This window comes from Canis lupus, chromosome 11 (assembly GCF_048164855.1).
Source record: "Canis lupus baileyi chromosome 11, mCanLup2.hap1, whole genome shotgun sequence".
Taxonomy (NCBI): Eukaryota; Metazoa; Chordata; class Mammalia; order Carnivora; family Canidae; genus Canis; species Canis lupus.
The window spans coordinates 65,264,151-65,281,144 of NC_132848.1; the positions used below are offsets into that span (position 1 = coordinate 65,264,151).

General features: G+C 41.8%; 1 long non-coding RNA gene across 3 annotated transcripts in view; it reads left to right on the forward strand.

Moving 5' to 3' along the window:
• The window catches only part of LOC140600340 (uncharacterized), a 114,987-nt gene that overhangs the window by 54,971 nt on the left and 43,022 nt on the right, over positions 1–16,994 (forward strand). For all 3 annotated transcript variants that reach the window (XR_012003610.1, XR_012003609.1, XR_012003611.1), the window contains exon 4: positions 13,910–13,981. This is a non-coding gene — a long non-coding RNA (uncharacterized lncRNA). The remainder of the gene's footprint in view (positions 1–13,909; positions 13,982–16,994) is intronic.

Here is a 16,994-nt window from a genome sequence, read left to right on the forward strand (position 1 = left end):
CAGAACATAAAAAACCCACACAAAAACAAAAAAAACCCAAAACCAAAAGAACAAATGATTAGTCTCAGGGCTAGAAATAAATGACTAGTCTCAGGGCTTACAGTTTAACTTCTGGAGAAGGAGATTGGAGGAATGGGTAAGGGGGCATATACTTTTTATTGTATAGACGTTTTTGCGTTACTTGAGTTTTTTACAAGAGACATGCACTAATTCTATAAATAAGCAATGGAGAAAGATAATAGTAACAAAATATTTTGCTTTTGTCAAGAAATGGCAAGTTTCCTTTTTTCTATCAACAAAATTCAAATAATATACATTGTTTGCCTTTTTTGCTCTGCCTACCAGGGTCAATTCTGAAGCATAAAGACCTAAAGACCTAGAATATTTGGATTTCCCTTTTCCTTTGATCATGCTTTTTCTATTTCCAGTTATCTGTTTTCTAAACCTTCCCCGGCCTGTTTTTCAAAAGAGATAGGAGTAGGTTATAAAAGAAAGAAAACCCTGAGCCCCTCTGAGTAACCCGCATTTCTCTGAGTACCAAACTCTGTAGGGTTGGTGTGGGCTGAATGAAGGATTTTATTTATTATTTGCACTTTATACGCTGATGATTCTCATGTATGATTTGAGGTCAAGAATCACTATGCTTGCAGCTCTAGCTGGAGAACACATGGCTCTACTTTGGGATTTCACTTTGTCTCCAGATTTAAGAGCTGCAAGGATAGGAAGGAGCCTCTTGTGATGAGTCGTGTCTTTATCTGTGTAGATGGGTGGGAGGTCATGGAGATTTTTAAACAAAGGAGTAACTGGATCTGAACCATGTTTGAAAAAAATAACTGGCAGAGGAAGAAAGTAGGTAAGTGTGGACAGAGGCAGAGCTACTCACCAAATACCTGTAGAGAGGTTGGACGATTGATGGTTAAATGGCCACGCCAATATGATGCACTTATTGGAAGGGACTGTGTGCCATGTGTCAGTTATGTCTGGTTGGGTCACTTGGTCTGAACATGGGCCATTTAGGAATATCCTAGGTCCACTTAGACTCAAAGAAAAAGAAAAAAAAAGTCGAGTTTCACAGGCTGCTATCTTAAGTTCAACAAGCCATTTCATAAGCAGTTCATAGCAAAGATGCCCTTGTGTTCAGAAAAGAAGGGAAGGCAGCAGTTTTCCCAGGTCCCTAGGCAGTGGCAGCTTTATCCATTGAGAGAGGGGCTTCTTTTTGCTCAGCCTGATGGAGATCCATCTGCCCCACCTCACAGGTGGGAATGCAGTGCTATGGGCACCAGTGTGGGCTCAGACCTAGTTCAGACCTTGATTCTGTCACTTATTAACCATGTGACCTTGACCAACCTCAGAGCCAGTTTCTTCATTTGCAAGAAGAGAGATAAAAACACCCATTTCTGTGGATGCAAAGGTAAAATGAAGGAAGGTAACTCTAAGAACCAAGGATGACTTTGATCTTTCATCTTGTTTTTAAATATTCCACTTTGTACCCCTCAAAGGACTTAGGGGTGAGTTGCTATTTATTAGTGCAGGTAGCCTGAGGTGTCTGTTTTAGGCCCTTGTACGTTGAATTGCTTTTAGAATTAATAGCTGGTCTGCATTCTCCTTTTAGATCTGGTGATCGGGGTCATGCAGAGGGATGACAAGCACTGCTTCTCAATCCCCCCACCCCATAGGTAGTGGAGCATGCCCCTCCTCACTCCCAGCTCCAGGAGGCCAACCAGCTCAGCCCTGACTCTGGCTGGAGTCTGGACCTCAGACATACCACCAAAGGCTTCAGAGTTGCTGGCCTGGACCTCCAAATCCATCCAGCCCTGCTGCTCTCTGGCAGTCTTTGAAGGTAATTCCAGTGCTTGGTGAGGCTGGTTCCACCCACCGCTCAAGGTCCCCTGGCTCTGTAGGTCCTGCCCACCATGGAGCAAGTGTTGAAGAAATCAATGACTCAAAGACGATGACTTAATATTGGTGTTATGTGTGGGTTCTATTTAAAATACATTGGGATCAGGACTTTGTGGTTGAGATAAAGTCCATGTTAAAACTCCTTCCACCATGTCTGACAAATCTGGGGGTTCTCAGCTATTTTTCTGTCCCTGCCTGGTCCTAGATGCCCCTCAGCTAGATGTGGCAAGATGCTTCTCACAGAGGAGGGAGGAAATCATTCAGGTTCTTGTGAAAAATCTTGTCCCTGAGATGGGGTGGTAAGCTTGCCAACTTCTGGCAGTTTTCCTGAAAGTAAGGTTCCCTCCACTTTTCATCTGGCTGTCTCTCCCTTTGGCCAGGACACTGGGCAGGGGGAGGCTCCATGCTCCAGGGCACCACCCACACCCGGTGCTCCCCCCCCCCGCCCCCCCACTACTGCTGTGTGACTCACCCCACTACTACTTGCTCTGTGGGGACATTGGAACAGCCGGAAGGCGTGCTTCTCTGACGCCAACCCATTCCCACTCCCAGCTCCATCCCCACCACAACTTCAAACGCAGGTGTCCGGTGGGGCTTGCCAGTCTCCTTGCTTGGCAGCACGTGGTGTGGAGTGCAGAGGAAGAGTGCCATGCAATCAAAGTGCTCTGTAGGTCAGTATTTATTAACAGGGTGTCCTTGGCTTAGGAGATGGACAAACACCTGCAGAGTGTAGTTGTGTGAGTACGAATACACACATGTTTTTCTGGGAAAAGTGTCAAAGGGATCAGAGACTCAAAAAATGTTACCAAGATAATAGTGGTATCATGTATGTGTTATATATCAAATGCATTTGGGTCAGGAACTTCATGGTTGAAATAAACAAGCAGGTAAAAAAAAAAAAAAGTCTAAGTTAAACTTCCCTCCACCATGCCTGACAAATATGGGGGATTCTCAGTTCCTTTTTGTTTTTAATATTTTATTTTATTTATTTTATTTTTTATTTAAGATTTTATTTATTTATTCATAAGAGACACACACAGAGAGAGAAGCAGAAATACAGGCAGAAGGAGAAGCAGGCTCCATGCAGGGAGCCCAATGAGGGACTCGATCCCAGGACTCCAGGATCACGCCCTGGGCCAAAGGCAGGCGCTAAACCACTGAGCCACCCAGGGATCCCCTTAATATTTTATTTTTAAGTGTAGCACCATATAGGGCTTGAATTTACAACCCCAAGATCAAGAGTCCCATGGTCTACCAAATGAGCCAGCCAAGAGCCCCTCAGTTACTTTTTCCTTTTCAAAAAGCTGTAAGAAATAGCCTTCCCAGAGGTCCCCAGGCTTCAGGTAGATCACATTTTTGCTGATGTGTCCTCCTTTAACACTTGGGAATATTTGCTGTATAGAACAAGCTCTACTTGCTCCATGCTGACAGATGAGGAAAATGGGGAAGACTGTACATTTACAGAGCTTAACTACAGGCCAGCCACCTTTTAAACCATGTCTTTTAAAATCTCTGTGCTTTTAATCCCATTACACATATGAAGAAACTGAGGGAAAAGAGATCAAATAAATTGCCCAAAGTCACTGCATGTGAATATCGATCTTAAAACTCTTTGGGTCCAAAGTCAGTATCTTTTTTACTGCACTAGGAGTTTCCTGAAGGGAAAATTTTAGTTACTGGTGAAATTTGCATTTTAATACTAAAATGCTTTTAAACCTCACTTTCTTTGTGGGGGGAGAAGGTGTACTATCTCCTAAATCATCAGCATTATAGAAGATGAAAGCTCTGAACTCCCAATGGCCCCCCACTATTCTGGGCTCTTCTTCGAGCTCCAGTTCTAAGAGAGAAGAAAGAATGGTGTAGGTAAGCTTGACCCAGCAACAAAATTTGGGTGGCAGGAGGGGAGAAATTTACATTTTAGAGTTTTCCACAAAGTATGGTTTCCTCTGGCTGATATCCAAGAATCCCAGAGAAGTGAGTTATTGGTCTAGCTTAGGTAATGGATTTTCCTAAGCCAATCAACTCTAATCTGCATGTGAGATCATGTAAGAACATGTCAGCTCCCAAGGAGCTGCCAGAGAAGAGGAAGGAGTGTTGGTCAGGTAATCCCATCAACGTTTCCCACATTTAGCCACCAGCCAAAGCCATGCCTGGGATTTGGAGGTTAGCTGTCACTGCCATGTCAGTATACCAACTCCATCATCAATACATTTGAATAATAAAAACAAAGTACAGTAAGTTCTAAAAAGGCTGTTCAAAGAAAGTGGGATTATGGGGTGCCTGGCTGGCTCAGTTGGTAAAGCATGTGACTCTTGATCTCAGGTTCATGAGTTCAAGCCCCATGTTGGGCTTTGGAGCTTACTTTAAAAAAACAAACAAACCTGAAAAAAAAAAAAAGGAAGATGGGGTTCTGAGTTTAAATGGTAAATTGAATGCATGCATCTAATTTCATTTCCTCCTGAAGGACCATATAGCTACATTGAAGAGATACTTTACCAAAGATATAAACATACAAGTACAGGGAAAATAGGAGAGATGGTAAGGGCAATGAAATTCTGGAAGCTGGAAAGTACATGGGAAAGTAGTAATTGATTTAACAACAGCCCCAAGAAAGTTGGCTTCAAATTGTAGAATCTTCAGGAGCTCAGGAATTGGCAGCATCAGGTATGCCTAGGACAAGGTAAGAGGTAGACCTCAAGGGAGAAAAAGTTACTTGAGAAACAATTGCATTCCTAACTGCCTTTTTCGTCTTTATGGTACCTGATACTGTCCTTCCCCCATGATGATGGAAATCTGGAGGTTTTGTCTCTGTAGAGAGTAATATGCTCTGAGACTGAAGGATGCCAAGCACAGTTGAGAGCAGGGCTTCTTACTGGGGCGGGGGAAATGAGCTCATACATTCTGACTCTCCAGACCTCTTTTCTCTCTTGTGTCTCAGCCAGATTCTCATCTACCAGGGAGGAAACTCGAATAGTCTGTTCTGAGAATCTGAATAGAACAAGAAGAAAATGTAAAAAGATTGACTTCAGTATTGAATATTGAAACAGCTCACCTAGGTCACCTTAGAATGAAGTTCAAAGTCAATAAGTCTGTCACTTTGCTCAGTATTTTAAGCAGTTTTTTAGTTCCTCGTTATTAATTAAGAGCTGATTAAAATAAGGATTATCAGATATCTGAGTACAATCCCCAACAAAAAAGATAGAGATAAAAAAAAATGTGGAGCAACAGCAACTCTGAGGGAGGAGAAAACAAACAAGAAATCCTTATATCCTCAGATAAGGGAGGACCACATATATGAAACAAGAATAGGACATTTTAAGAGAGAAATTTAGAGAACAAAAGAGCTCTTAGAAGTTAAAGACATAATCATGAAATTAAAAAAAAAAAAGAAAAGAATGGCCAGAAGGTAAGAGTAAGGATTTTCTTAGAGAGTAGAACAGAGTATAGACAAAGAGGAAAGAGTAAGAAAGAGAAAGAGAGAGAGTTCTGTTCTAGAAGGCTGACCATCCAAATAATAAAAGCTCCAGAAAGAGAGAACAGCTAAGTGGAGCATAGAAAGTTACCAATGAAATAATTTAAGAAAATTTCTCCCAACTGAAGAACTTGAGTTGTCAGATCAAAAGGGCCTAGAGAGTTCTAGGCACAATGAATGAAAATAGAACCTCACAATGGCACACTCGCAAAATTTCAGAACTCTGGGGCAAAGAGAATGTATATACACTTCTAGAAAGGAATGAACAGGTAATATAAAGGGAATTAAGAACCTAAATAAATTCAGACCTCTCCAGAGTGACACTATAAGACAGGGGAGAAATACCTTTAAAGTTCTGAAGGAAAATTGTTTCCAATTTAGAATTTTATACCCAGCCAACCCATCAACAAGCAGAGCAACTGTATTACACAACTCCAGGGAGCAGCATTCAGAATACAATGTTGTATAATAAAGTGGCTTACATTCAAGTATGATGAGAGAGCAAAGACATTTTCAGACATCCAAGTCTCAAAAACTTATTTCAGGGTGCCTGGGTGGCTCAGTCAGTTAAGCATCTAGCTCATGTCATGATCCTGGGGTCCTGGGATTGAGCCCTGCATCAGGCTCCCTGCTCAGTGGGAAATCTGCTTCTCCCTCTCCCTCTGTCCCTTCCCCCATCACTCATGCTCTCTCTCTCTCTCTCTCAAATAAATAAATAAAATCATTAAAAAATTTTAAAAAGCTTGTGTTGCATACATTCTTTCTCAAAAAAGACCACTGGGGAATGTGCCCTCCTAGAATAAGAGAGTAAATTAAGAAAGAGGAAAACATAGCATATAGGTAAGGCTGGCATCAACCTATGCTGTTGCACAGGTCCCACATATAGAAGAGTCCCATACTTGGATACTCTGCTGTCACCATCTGGAAATTCTTAACATCTATCTATCTATCTATCTATCTATCTATCTATCTATCTATATATCTATCATCTATCTATCTATTCATTCATTCATTCATGAGAGACAGAGAGAGACAGAGAGATAGGCAGAGAGAGAAGCAGGCTCCCCATAGGGAACCTGATGCAGGACTCAATCCCAGAACCCTGGGATCATGACCTGAGCCAAAGGCAGATGCTCAACCACTGAGCCACCCAGGTGCCCCAGTCTTAATTTTTTTTTTTCAGTCTTATTTTTTAACAAGAGACTCTGCATTTTCATTTTTAATTAGGCCCCACATATTATGCATTTCAGTCCAGGATACTAGAAACAGTGATCTTGGGGCCCCTGGATGGCTCAATGGTTAAGTGTCTGCCTTTGGCTCAGGTTGTGATCCCAGGGTCCTGGGATCAAGTCCTGCATCAGGCTATTTGCAGGGAGCCTGCTTCTCCCTCTGCCTGTGTCTCTGCCTCTCTCTGTGTGTCTCTCATGAATAAATTTTTAAAAAATCTTTAAGAAAAAGAAACAGGTGATCCAATTCAGGAGGAAGGCAAAGGGAATCCCCATGAGAAGAGTGAAGACAGATTGCAGGACAGCTATCAATAGGTACAGAAGGCAACTGTCCCAGAGAGAAATGTGAGACTCAGGAGACCGACATGTTGGTGGCTGTCATAGCCAAGTTTCCACTGTTATTTTACCCTCTTCTCCAACCTCAAGACAATGCCTGAGTGAGCCTTGCTTAGATTCTAATCTTTGTTATGATCATTTGTTGATAAAGTTCCTGCTCTCTTTTCCATGCCCTATAAGGACACTCATTTCATCTCATCAAACTTTCTGCTTAACTCTGTATCTGAGGGCTGGAGGTAAGGTAGAAAATAGAGGGCATCCTATATCCTTTGACCATATATCTGCCTGATGCAGTATCAGGCTCACCTGGCAGCCTTGCCACATGCCCTGACTGTGCAGAGCCTTGTGTTTGCTACGACTACCTTCCAACCTTGCTCACTGACTTCCCCAGAAAGGGCTCCTGTAAACTCTCAGGGGAGCTGACACCAGGGGATAAAGTTGTATTCATCCCTGAGTTTTCTTTTTTTTTTTTATTTTTTTAAAAATTTTTATTTATTTATGATAGTCACAGAGAGAGAGAGAGAGAGAGACAGAGACACAGGCAGAGGGAGAAGCAGGCTCCATGCACCGGGAGCCCGATGTGGATGTGGATCCCCGGTCTCCAAGATTGCGCCCTGGGCCAAAGGCAGGTGCCAAACCGCTGCGCCACCCAGGGATCCCCATCCCTGAGTTTTCAATTAATAGTTTAAGTCTAATCTTAATGCTTCTATCAAAGTTTCAAAACTACACAATATGTTGTATGGGCATAGAGTCATAGGTAGTAAAACCATAAAGAAAGATGAGAACAATTAACATAAGATTGTGAACTAGTAGTAACCTCTTGGTAGCCATTGAGGGGGATAAGTGGAGGAAGATGCAGCTGTGGTTGGCTCAGGAGCGTATGAAGTATCATTAATATTATTTTATTCTTAGACAAGGCTGGATGGTGAGTCCATGGGTATTGGGTTCCATTCTTCTTTCAGCTGCATATTTTAATAAACTCTTTTGAATGCATGACACAGAAAAAAAATAATGAATGTCAATGCCATTATCATAGGATGAATTTAATCAGAGGCCACATTTGGTCCTTGACCTACAAAAATCCACAAAGTCCTTTCATCATGGAATTTCAAATAAAAGACCTTAGACCATCTGGCCCAACATCCTTTTTGTTTGTAACCATTATTATTTTAACTGACCTTTGATATATCCCCATATATAAGTTGCAATACTAAGAAGTTCATTTTATTTTAAATGTTTGGTGAGTTATTAGATTTTCTACTGGTATTTCCACCTTTCTCCTTCCCCTGGGTCCTTTATCTTTTTGGAGAGTGTGATCAAGATTTTCTTCAGTAGCCTTGATAATTTCATTTTGCTCAGACATAGGAGGGGGGATGCTGGAAGGGGTTACTAAAGGAGCAAACTGCAAACTGCTTTTTATTATCAAAGCTCTCCTGCCTTTACTTGTCCCAGAGAGTGTATCCATTTGGGGTTTACTCAGTTCAATGTGAAGAGCTTAGGCACCCGGATCTTTTGGTCAAATTGAGTATGAACTGACTCGCTGACATATTTCTCAAGTGATCCATTGGCACAATGAGTAACATCCTGGAAGAAGCATGAGTTATTGTTAGTCATAATCATTCCTTCACCTTTCCTGGAATGCCTTTGAAGGCACCAGGCATCAGCAATAGCTGTCATCAAAAGCTCTTTTGTCTGCAGTTTCTGTGATTGCATTCAGCTTATTCATGGCAGAGAGAGTTTTTCTTCATAGGATGATGGCTTTCCTTCTATAAAAGGTATCCACTATTTAGCCCTCCCGCAAAAAGGAAATTGGCAGAGGTTCTGAAGAGCCAATCAATTCCTTAGCTGTTCTTGAACAAGCAACCCTTACTTGATCGCTCTAGAATTTTACTACAATTACAGAAGTTGAGTAACTTGTCAGCAGTCATTTGTAACCAATAAAACTGAAAAGATTATACACCTTCATTTGAATTTTGGAGAAGTAACCAAGATCTGTAATTCTAGAATGGTGGTATAAGCACTGACTGTACTATGGAATTACATCTGGACAAGATCTTGCTGTAGTTCTTGGCATTCCTGGCATGAAGGAATTAAAAACCTAAGTCAGCATCACATCTATTAACTTGTTAGTTGTTTTCATGCTATAACGAGTAAAGCATGAGCTGAAGCACTGAGATATGAGAGGTATTAAAAGTTATAAAGATTATAAGGTTATAGCTTTGTTTTGGTTGCAAAAGGCAGAAACTCTGGTACAAGCTTAATAAAAAAACAGGACATTTACTATAATAATGATATCAGGGCATGACCGAAGCCAAGGACAGAAGTGCGATTTACCCCTAAGAAGGGATTAGAACCAGGAATTAGAACCAGGGACTCTTTTTCTCAACTCTGCCACATACAAAGTACATCATTTGTCTCCCTCTTCGTAAATCAGCTTTTCTTAGATTCTTGGCAGAACAAAGCCACTCCTCTGTTGGTTCTACATTAGCCAGGAGAGTCTAGGATTTGTTGAAGCAAAAAATAAATCCGAATCCGTAATTCTTTTCCCTTACCTATGTCCCAGTGCTCTATGCAACAGACAGCACCCCTCCATCTTATAGCTCTGCCGACTGATCTTGTGGCCTCCAAGGTCACTGCATTGGCGAAACAGAAAGTGGAGGGAGGTGAGGGATATTTCCCACAGCCAACCCTAAATGTGGCTTGTCATATCTGTCCCTCTTCCACTGGCTGGAATTTAGTCACATGGCTCCATTCTAACAAGGGACCTGAGAAACTCAACAGACAACTGAGACCAAGTAGTCAAACCACTATTTCCTCATAGTTTCTGTTAGTTTGACATCCAAATTCTTAAAGAGGAAACTCTGGCCCAGCTTTGGTCAAAAGTCCACTCTGATCCAATATGCTCTGTCTTGGGAAGAAGTTCATGTTGAACATAATGGTCGCCAGATTCCTTCTGTTTCCATTCTGTGACTCAAAGGTGGAAAGAAAGGACAATACTCAGAAAGAGTAGGTTCTTTGGACAGTCAGTGTCCATGAACTGCAGGCATGTTTTATTTCTGAAGCTTCTGAGAATTAGTCACTCCCTTAAGCTATTTCTCAATAATGAGTATCTGTATTTTATGGAATTCTTTATTTAAAGATGAAAATCTAGTGAATCTGCTTGGAAAGAATTCGGACTTACTGCTTTTCTCTCTGGATAATTGCCTATAAGAACTACCTCTGGAAATAAGACACTTGAGATGTAAGAGCAGCTGCTGGACATATAAATATGGAAATAGTTCTTACTGATCTGGTTGAGAGCTCCTAAAATACAAAGGTTATGCTAGAGTCCTTTCAGTTGGACCCCCCACAGTCATCATTAGGGTTGTTTCAAGTATTCCCATTCTCTTCCTTAGGATATGGGGTAGGAATGTACTTCCTTTCCTTTTTTATAATTAGCTGTGGACATATTCACTTTAACCAATGAAATAGAAACAGAAATGACATGTGTCCCTTGCAGTCAGAGACTTTAAGAACCAGTGCACGATTCACTGTATTTTCTTCTCCCTGCTGAGGAAATTATAAAAAACATGTATTGAGATGGAATTGCTCAGCTTGGATCCCCCTGCCTCCCCAAGCTGGACATCTAGCATGAGCAAACAATCAACTTTTGGCATACTGAGCCACTGAGGCTTTGGGACTATTTGTTACTATAGACAACCTACTCCATTCTGTCCTCCATTCATAGCCATCCAGACCACAGTGGAACGCCCAGCAACATGCGCCGTCTTAGGCGGCAGTCTCGCTCAAAGCAGAGTCCCCTTCCGTCTCTATGCTATCCCTAGAAGGGCCAGCTGTATGGTTTCTTCCCTTGGCAGGGACTGTGATGCTTGAGTCCATTTGCATGGCCTCTTACAGCAAAAGCCATATGAATTATAGGGCTATAGATATTTTAAACTGGAAAATCCTTGGATGTGGAGGGCTACAGGATAGATTATATTTGAAATAAATATTTAGGCCCTGTTCACTACTGCCACATTCCAGAAGGATGGGCTGATTCACTATGCTTACCACACACTGCCTGCACAGACTACGCTTTGTTAAAGATTAGATAAAGATGAAGTGCTCAACAGAGAGCAAGGAAGAGCATGAGACACTGCCGTGGTTCAGGATGAACAAAGCCGGCTTGTCCTGCTGTGGCAGCTGTAATGTCCTCCATAGGCTCCAGACGAACAAGCTACACTGTAACTCACTTTTTAACAAGCTTTGCTTAAAACTGTTCTCAGGTCAAATCAAGAATCTGGCAAATCTGATTACTTGTTAAAGGACCAGCCTTGACTGTAGGCATTAAAGAGAAGTAATGAGGGAGATGGAGATAAAGAGGAAATTCTAGGAGCTCCTTCAATTCCGGTAGGACTCAGCCTACAACCAAACTGAATTTCTGAAAATTTTTAGGGGAGATATCAATGGTACAAACCAGAATACCTTGAAGACACCAGAGGTGAAGGCAATGTAACGAAAGCTGCCAGAGGGAGGCAAGAAAGGAGCCGCTTAGCTGGAGGCATCCTGCTGAACCTGAATGCTGGATTGTGCATCTCCTCCCCACCATTCCCCAAGATGCTTATTCTTCAACTTGGCCTCGACACTCCCGAATGTTGGTTTTGGAACTCCTCCAAAAAAGGTGTAGCGTCTCCTGGGCATGCTGTCACTGGCTCTGGTGATCAGTGTTAGGCCCGTCTTAGGCACAGGGCCATGGCCAGCCCACAACCTCTGTGCGAATGAGAAAAGATGCCCCATCTGCCCTGCAGATGCTGCTATCAGCCGAGATAGTCAGCCTGGATAGCAGAGCACAGACTAGGTCTCAGACTCCACTCACCCTCTTGGCCTGACCCTGAGGTACGGGACCCGATCTGCATGTCCAAAGCCAGCGCCCTTGCACCCAGGCTGTTTCCCCCTCTCCTTGAATTCTTTCGTTGTCCAGCCTGGGGACTGCAGCGTACAAAAATTTGGAACTTGACACAAGATACCCAAAGAAGCTTAGCTGACGAGGAGGAGGAGACAGAGGAGAATTATAATTATTAATTATTGGCCATTAGTAATATTATAAGTTACTGTGACAGGTTTATAGCATATAAAAAAAAGAAAAGCCAACTTAATGAATAATGCTGCTAAATTCTTATACTAATAATATTGGTTTAAATTTCTGGGAACAAGGGCTACAGACCCAAAAACTCAAATGGGAGGAGAAAGGAGAGCATAGATGGAGAAAGAGAGAAAGGAGAAAGAGATGAAGGAGAAGGAACATAGGGCAGAGAATTAACACCTTTCTTAGGGCACGTGTTGAATTAGTGATGTTTGCTTTGGGTGTTTTTTTATTTCCTTTTCATACCTCTTTTAGGGTGTCCTGTGCCCACACACACACACACACACACACACACAAGTGCACACCTGTCCCTCTTCCAGAAGGTCACCATGCTCTAGAATTATCTACTTTTCTTTCCCCAGCAAACAAAATTCCATCTTCCTGGTGCAGCTGGTCTGTAAGAATTGCAATCTGGTTGAACCAAACCATATTAAGATGAAAATGACAGATGAGCCCAGTGTTTTTTCTAGAAGGTTTTCCCCCTTTCTTTTTACATATTTGTTATGTTTGTTTTCAAAGGAGGTGCTTACCAAAAACAAGGCCCATCCCTGGCTGGATGTTTGCTCCTGGAAACAGCTCCCCCAAGCTGTTCCTGCTTCCTAGAATTTCTTTTTTCCTTAAGTACTCCTCATTTTCTAGAGGCTCTCATTTTTTTTCTACAGTGAGTCCCTTGTAAGAGAAGCAGAGACCCTGGTAGGGGTGGTGAGGGGCAATTTTAGGGAAGGAGGAATGGAATAGAAGTTGCATCTATTTTCTAGTTGGGGACATATATACTACATCCAAGCCACATTCTGAGGCAGGCTGAGGACCTTTTGTGAAGCTCCTACAACTATGCCTTGCAGCAGCACACAGTCCGGGTCTTAAAAATCTTTGAGGAAAAAGAATGTTTTCTGTAATGAGACATGCCTGATTAGATCCAAGTCAAACATGAAACAAGGTGGAAAATGAAAGCCAAACAGTGTAATGTGCGTGGTATAGTGTCAATGCATCCCTCCATCTGATGCTGGGTTGCCTGAAATGACTTCATGATGAATAGCACTGTCTAGAGTGAACACTAAGTGCACGAATGATGCCCCCCCTTTGAAACAAAGCATGGTGTGGGAAGAGAAAGTTATATTTTAGTGAATCCCCAATTATGCCTGAGTCACTATTACTGGAGGTTAACAAAGACAGACTCATTCTTAGAATATTGATTCCACAGCATATAGCAGGACCCAAAAAACAATCTTGAAATCAGAAACAAATATATTTATAATATATAATAAATATAGTTTAATTTGTACTTTAGGACTTCAGTAGGCAATCGCTCAAGTTACATATCAAAAGGCTTTTGCTAGAGTTTCACCAGCTTCTTGCCTCTGCTTCATTTGCACAAACATAAAAGGAATGTGCTGGTCTTTTGATTTTTATTTTAAAAACAGAAATTGGAAGAACTTGTTGAGAATATTTGATATGACCAAGCTCAAGAACAAACAGTCAGAGGAATTGTCTCCTTGGCAAAAGTTGGGGTTGGGACAGGCTTAGTCAGCAGCCTGGGCGTTCAGCACTCTTCAGAGAGACCAGTACCCGAGGGCTGCTCGGTGGGAGGGGTGTACAACGTCATTAGTCCCTGGGTGTAAACAAAGGGTGCCTACAATGGCTATTTTGTTTTCTGCTTCATCAAAGAACAAGGATAAAGAGTATGTTACCCATGATTAATTCTGGAGAAAAAAATTCCATGCAACTAGAATTTTTTCCAAGATTTAAGACAAAACAATATTTTCAACCCATATCAAAACCCTCCCGGGACAGCGGATATTGTGCACTGTGGAGAGTGCTTAGGAGAATGTGCTATTTGTTCTCATCCTTTTCCAGGCTTTGTCCCCATGGCAAACTTCAAGGCCAACAAAAGACAAAGGAGGAGGCAAGACTGCCTCTGAACAAATGGTGAGTGGGCAGCATGGGGTGGAGCACAGAAGGGACTGAGGGGTGAGGAGTAGGGGTTGGTCACCAATTATAAGCTGTAGGACTCTGAGTCAGTCATTTCACCATATGGATCTCAGTTTCTCCATCTGTAAAATGGGTGATAGGACTAGACCTCTCTGTGAAGCCTTCTGTGATTGCTCAGGTTATATTTCTACTTCCTTTTTGACCCACCATTTTAAACTCCCTAACCGTGACATTCTCTTAGACATAATTCTTATTTAATATACACAGATGTATATTTTATCAGCAACTGTAGAATTTCAGTCCTGGGATAGGTAAATTGCAGCTCCCTCCTTCCCTGGGTAACTAGGGAAAGAGAGAAATGGAAGTTGAAAATAGAGAGGACCTAGATATTTAGGAGGCAGAGACTAGAAGCTGGGAGTCAAACTTCCTCCCCAAAAGCAGAACCTGAAACACGGATTTTAAGGCAAGCTGCTTGTTTAGATGCCATCCTAGGAGGTCAATGCAAAGTTAATAAACACATAACTGCTGTAGTCAGCTAGGACCCAGTCCCTCTAGAGACCTCTGGCACACTGTAAAGCCCTACCTCGAGGCATCCCACCCAAGAGGTGAGAACGGTGAATTTTTCTATTGATTCCTTTTGCTCCTGAAGGTGTTGCATCTCCAGCACTTCTAGCCTGTCCCTGACCAAATCTGCTTCTGCAGCCAGAAGAAGCCCTTAAGCAAAGCCATAGATACTTGTTAGGAAGCCCTTGGTGTGCAAGGAATATAGAAAAGATACTAGTGTGTCTGAAGAAACCACCAAGTCATAAAATAAGACCTCAAACATTCAGAGGAGGACCAACCCCTCACTAGGGGTATTTTTTAACAGTCCTACAGAATGATTTACAAATATCTTAATGAAACTATAGGAAAGAAGGTCCTGAAAGATATCTTGCCACTGAGTATGAAATGATAAAGGGTTGAATATCCATGTAGTAGTCATGATTATGAAGGTAAGGTGTATAAAAGTCCTATTTATTTTAGTACAAGAGAACTAAATGGCATTCAGAGGTTTATTCCAAGTAGCATTTCCCCCAAAATGATTTCTACCATAGGGATTTAAGTTCTTGAACCACAGGCCTTCTGCCTTAGAGTTCTTAAGAACATAGTCTCCATAGTTGAGGAGCAACTAGTGTACAGCCTTTCTTATTTCATTTTTTATTTATATATTCAACCCCATTAGAAACTAAATTCTCTGCAGTAATGCAGCTCTCTAAACTTTTCATAACACCAAGAGCAACTCCTTAAACATGGTAGTTCTTCAATAATCCTGATGCTATTCTAAATTTTTTTAGTAGTTGCACAGTTGCATTCCCAAAATCTTTAGGGAACTGACATAAATTTGTTTGTTTGTTTGTTTGTTTGTTGTTTTGAGGAGGAGGGGCAGAGGGAGAGAGAATCTTAAGCAGGCTCCACGCCCAGCATGGAACCCAACATGGGGCTCAATCTCACAACCCTGAGGTCATGACTGAGCCAAAATCAAGAGTTGGAGCTTATCTGATTGAGCCACCCAGGTGCTTCATTATGACATAAATGTATAAGGGAAAAATATATTTTGATGACAAATGGTCAAAGATATGAACATTTCACATAAGAGGTTTACACAAGAACAGTAACCAGATATGAAACATACCAAGCCCCTCTCATCACTTGAGTTAATAGAACTTATCATTTGGTAAGTTGGCCAGAACCCTTCTGTTTAGCATCCTGCCTTTAGGTTAATGCTTTTCCTTCCACTTCAGATAAATGACTCTGACAGGGATCACTGGTTACAGTGGCCAACTCCCTAGCCACAGTTGATGGGTTTTGAAGTGAATAACTGACCCAAGCCAGGCCAATAAGACTCCTTTCCTGGGCATGTGGAGTTGATAAAGACATGTGGTCACTGTCAAAGGAAGCCTGGTTGCTCCCAGGGGCCAGGTTTCTTACTGGGCAGGGGGAAGCCAGGTTGAAAAATGAAACTAATGAACAGAGAAGAGCAGATGCCAGGGACAGAAGGAGGAAACAAGCACCCAGCTGTCCCCCTACCTTTCCTTCTTGTAAAAGTCTGAAGTGTTTTACTTGAACCCAAGGGCTCCATCTTTTACAATGGAAAAATACAAATGTGATAAACATAGGTAGAATTTTTATACCAATAAAATAAAAATAACAATACACAAAGATGAAAGTTTGGAGGCCTCTGATGCTTCTGTAAGCTAATGCTCTTTTTCTGGAAAGCATCTTGAACATATCTGACATGAGCCAGAGACTAAATCTTTAAAATTCTTCCCAACCCTGAGCTTGTAATTCCATGATTAATAGAAATGATCAAGTACTTTGTCCAAATTGTAGTAATTTGGATGGATGAAAACAAGGAAATTGGCATTTACTGAATTTTAGAATGCGATGAACAGTATGCCGGGAAATGTATATAATTAATAACTACCTACCATTATCAAGGGGCACCTGGCTGGCACAGTCAGTAGAGCATGTGACTCTTGATCTCAGGGTTGTGGGTTCAAGCTTCACATTGGGTATAGAGATGACGTAAAAATAAAATCTTTAGGGCAGCCTGGAAGGCTCAGCAGTTTAGCGCCGCCTTCAGCCCAGGGCCTGATCCTGGAGATCTGGGATCGAGTCCCATGTCAGGCTCCCTGCATAGAGCCTGCTTCTCCCTCTGCCTGTGTCTCTGCCTCTCTCTCTCTGTCTCTCATGAATAAATAAATAAAATCTAAAAAAAAAAAAAAATCTTAGAAAAAAATCCTACCATTATTGAATATTTATGATGTGTGAAGCATAGTCCTAAGGGTTTATATGTATATTTAACTCGTAAAATTCTCACATTAATCATGTGACATGAGTACTACTATTACTCCTATTTTTTAGATGAGGACACTATGTCTCAGAGAGGTTAAGTAATTTGCTCAAGTTCTCAGACAGTAAGTGGTAGAGCCAAGATTCAAGCATAGCCAGACTGCCAGCACTCACACCC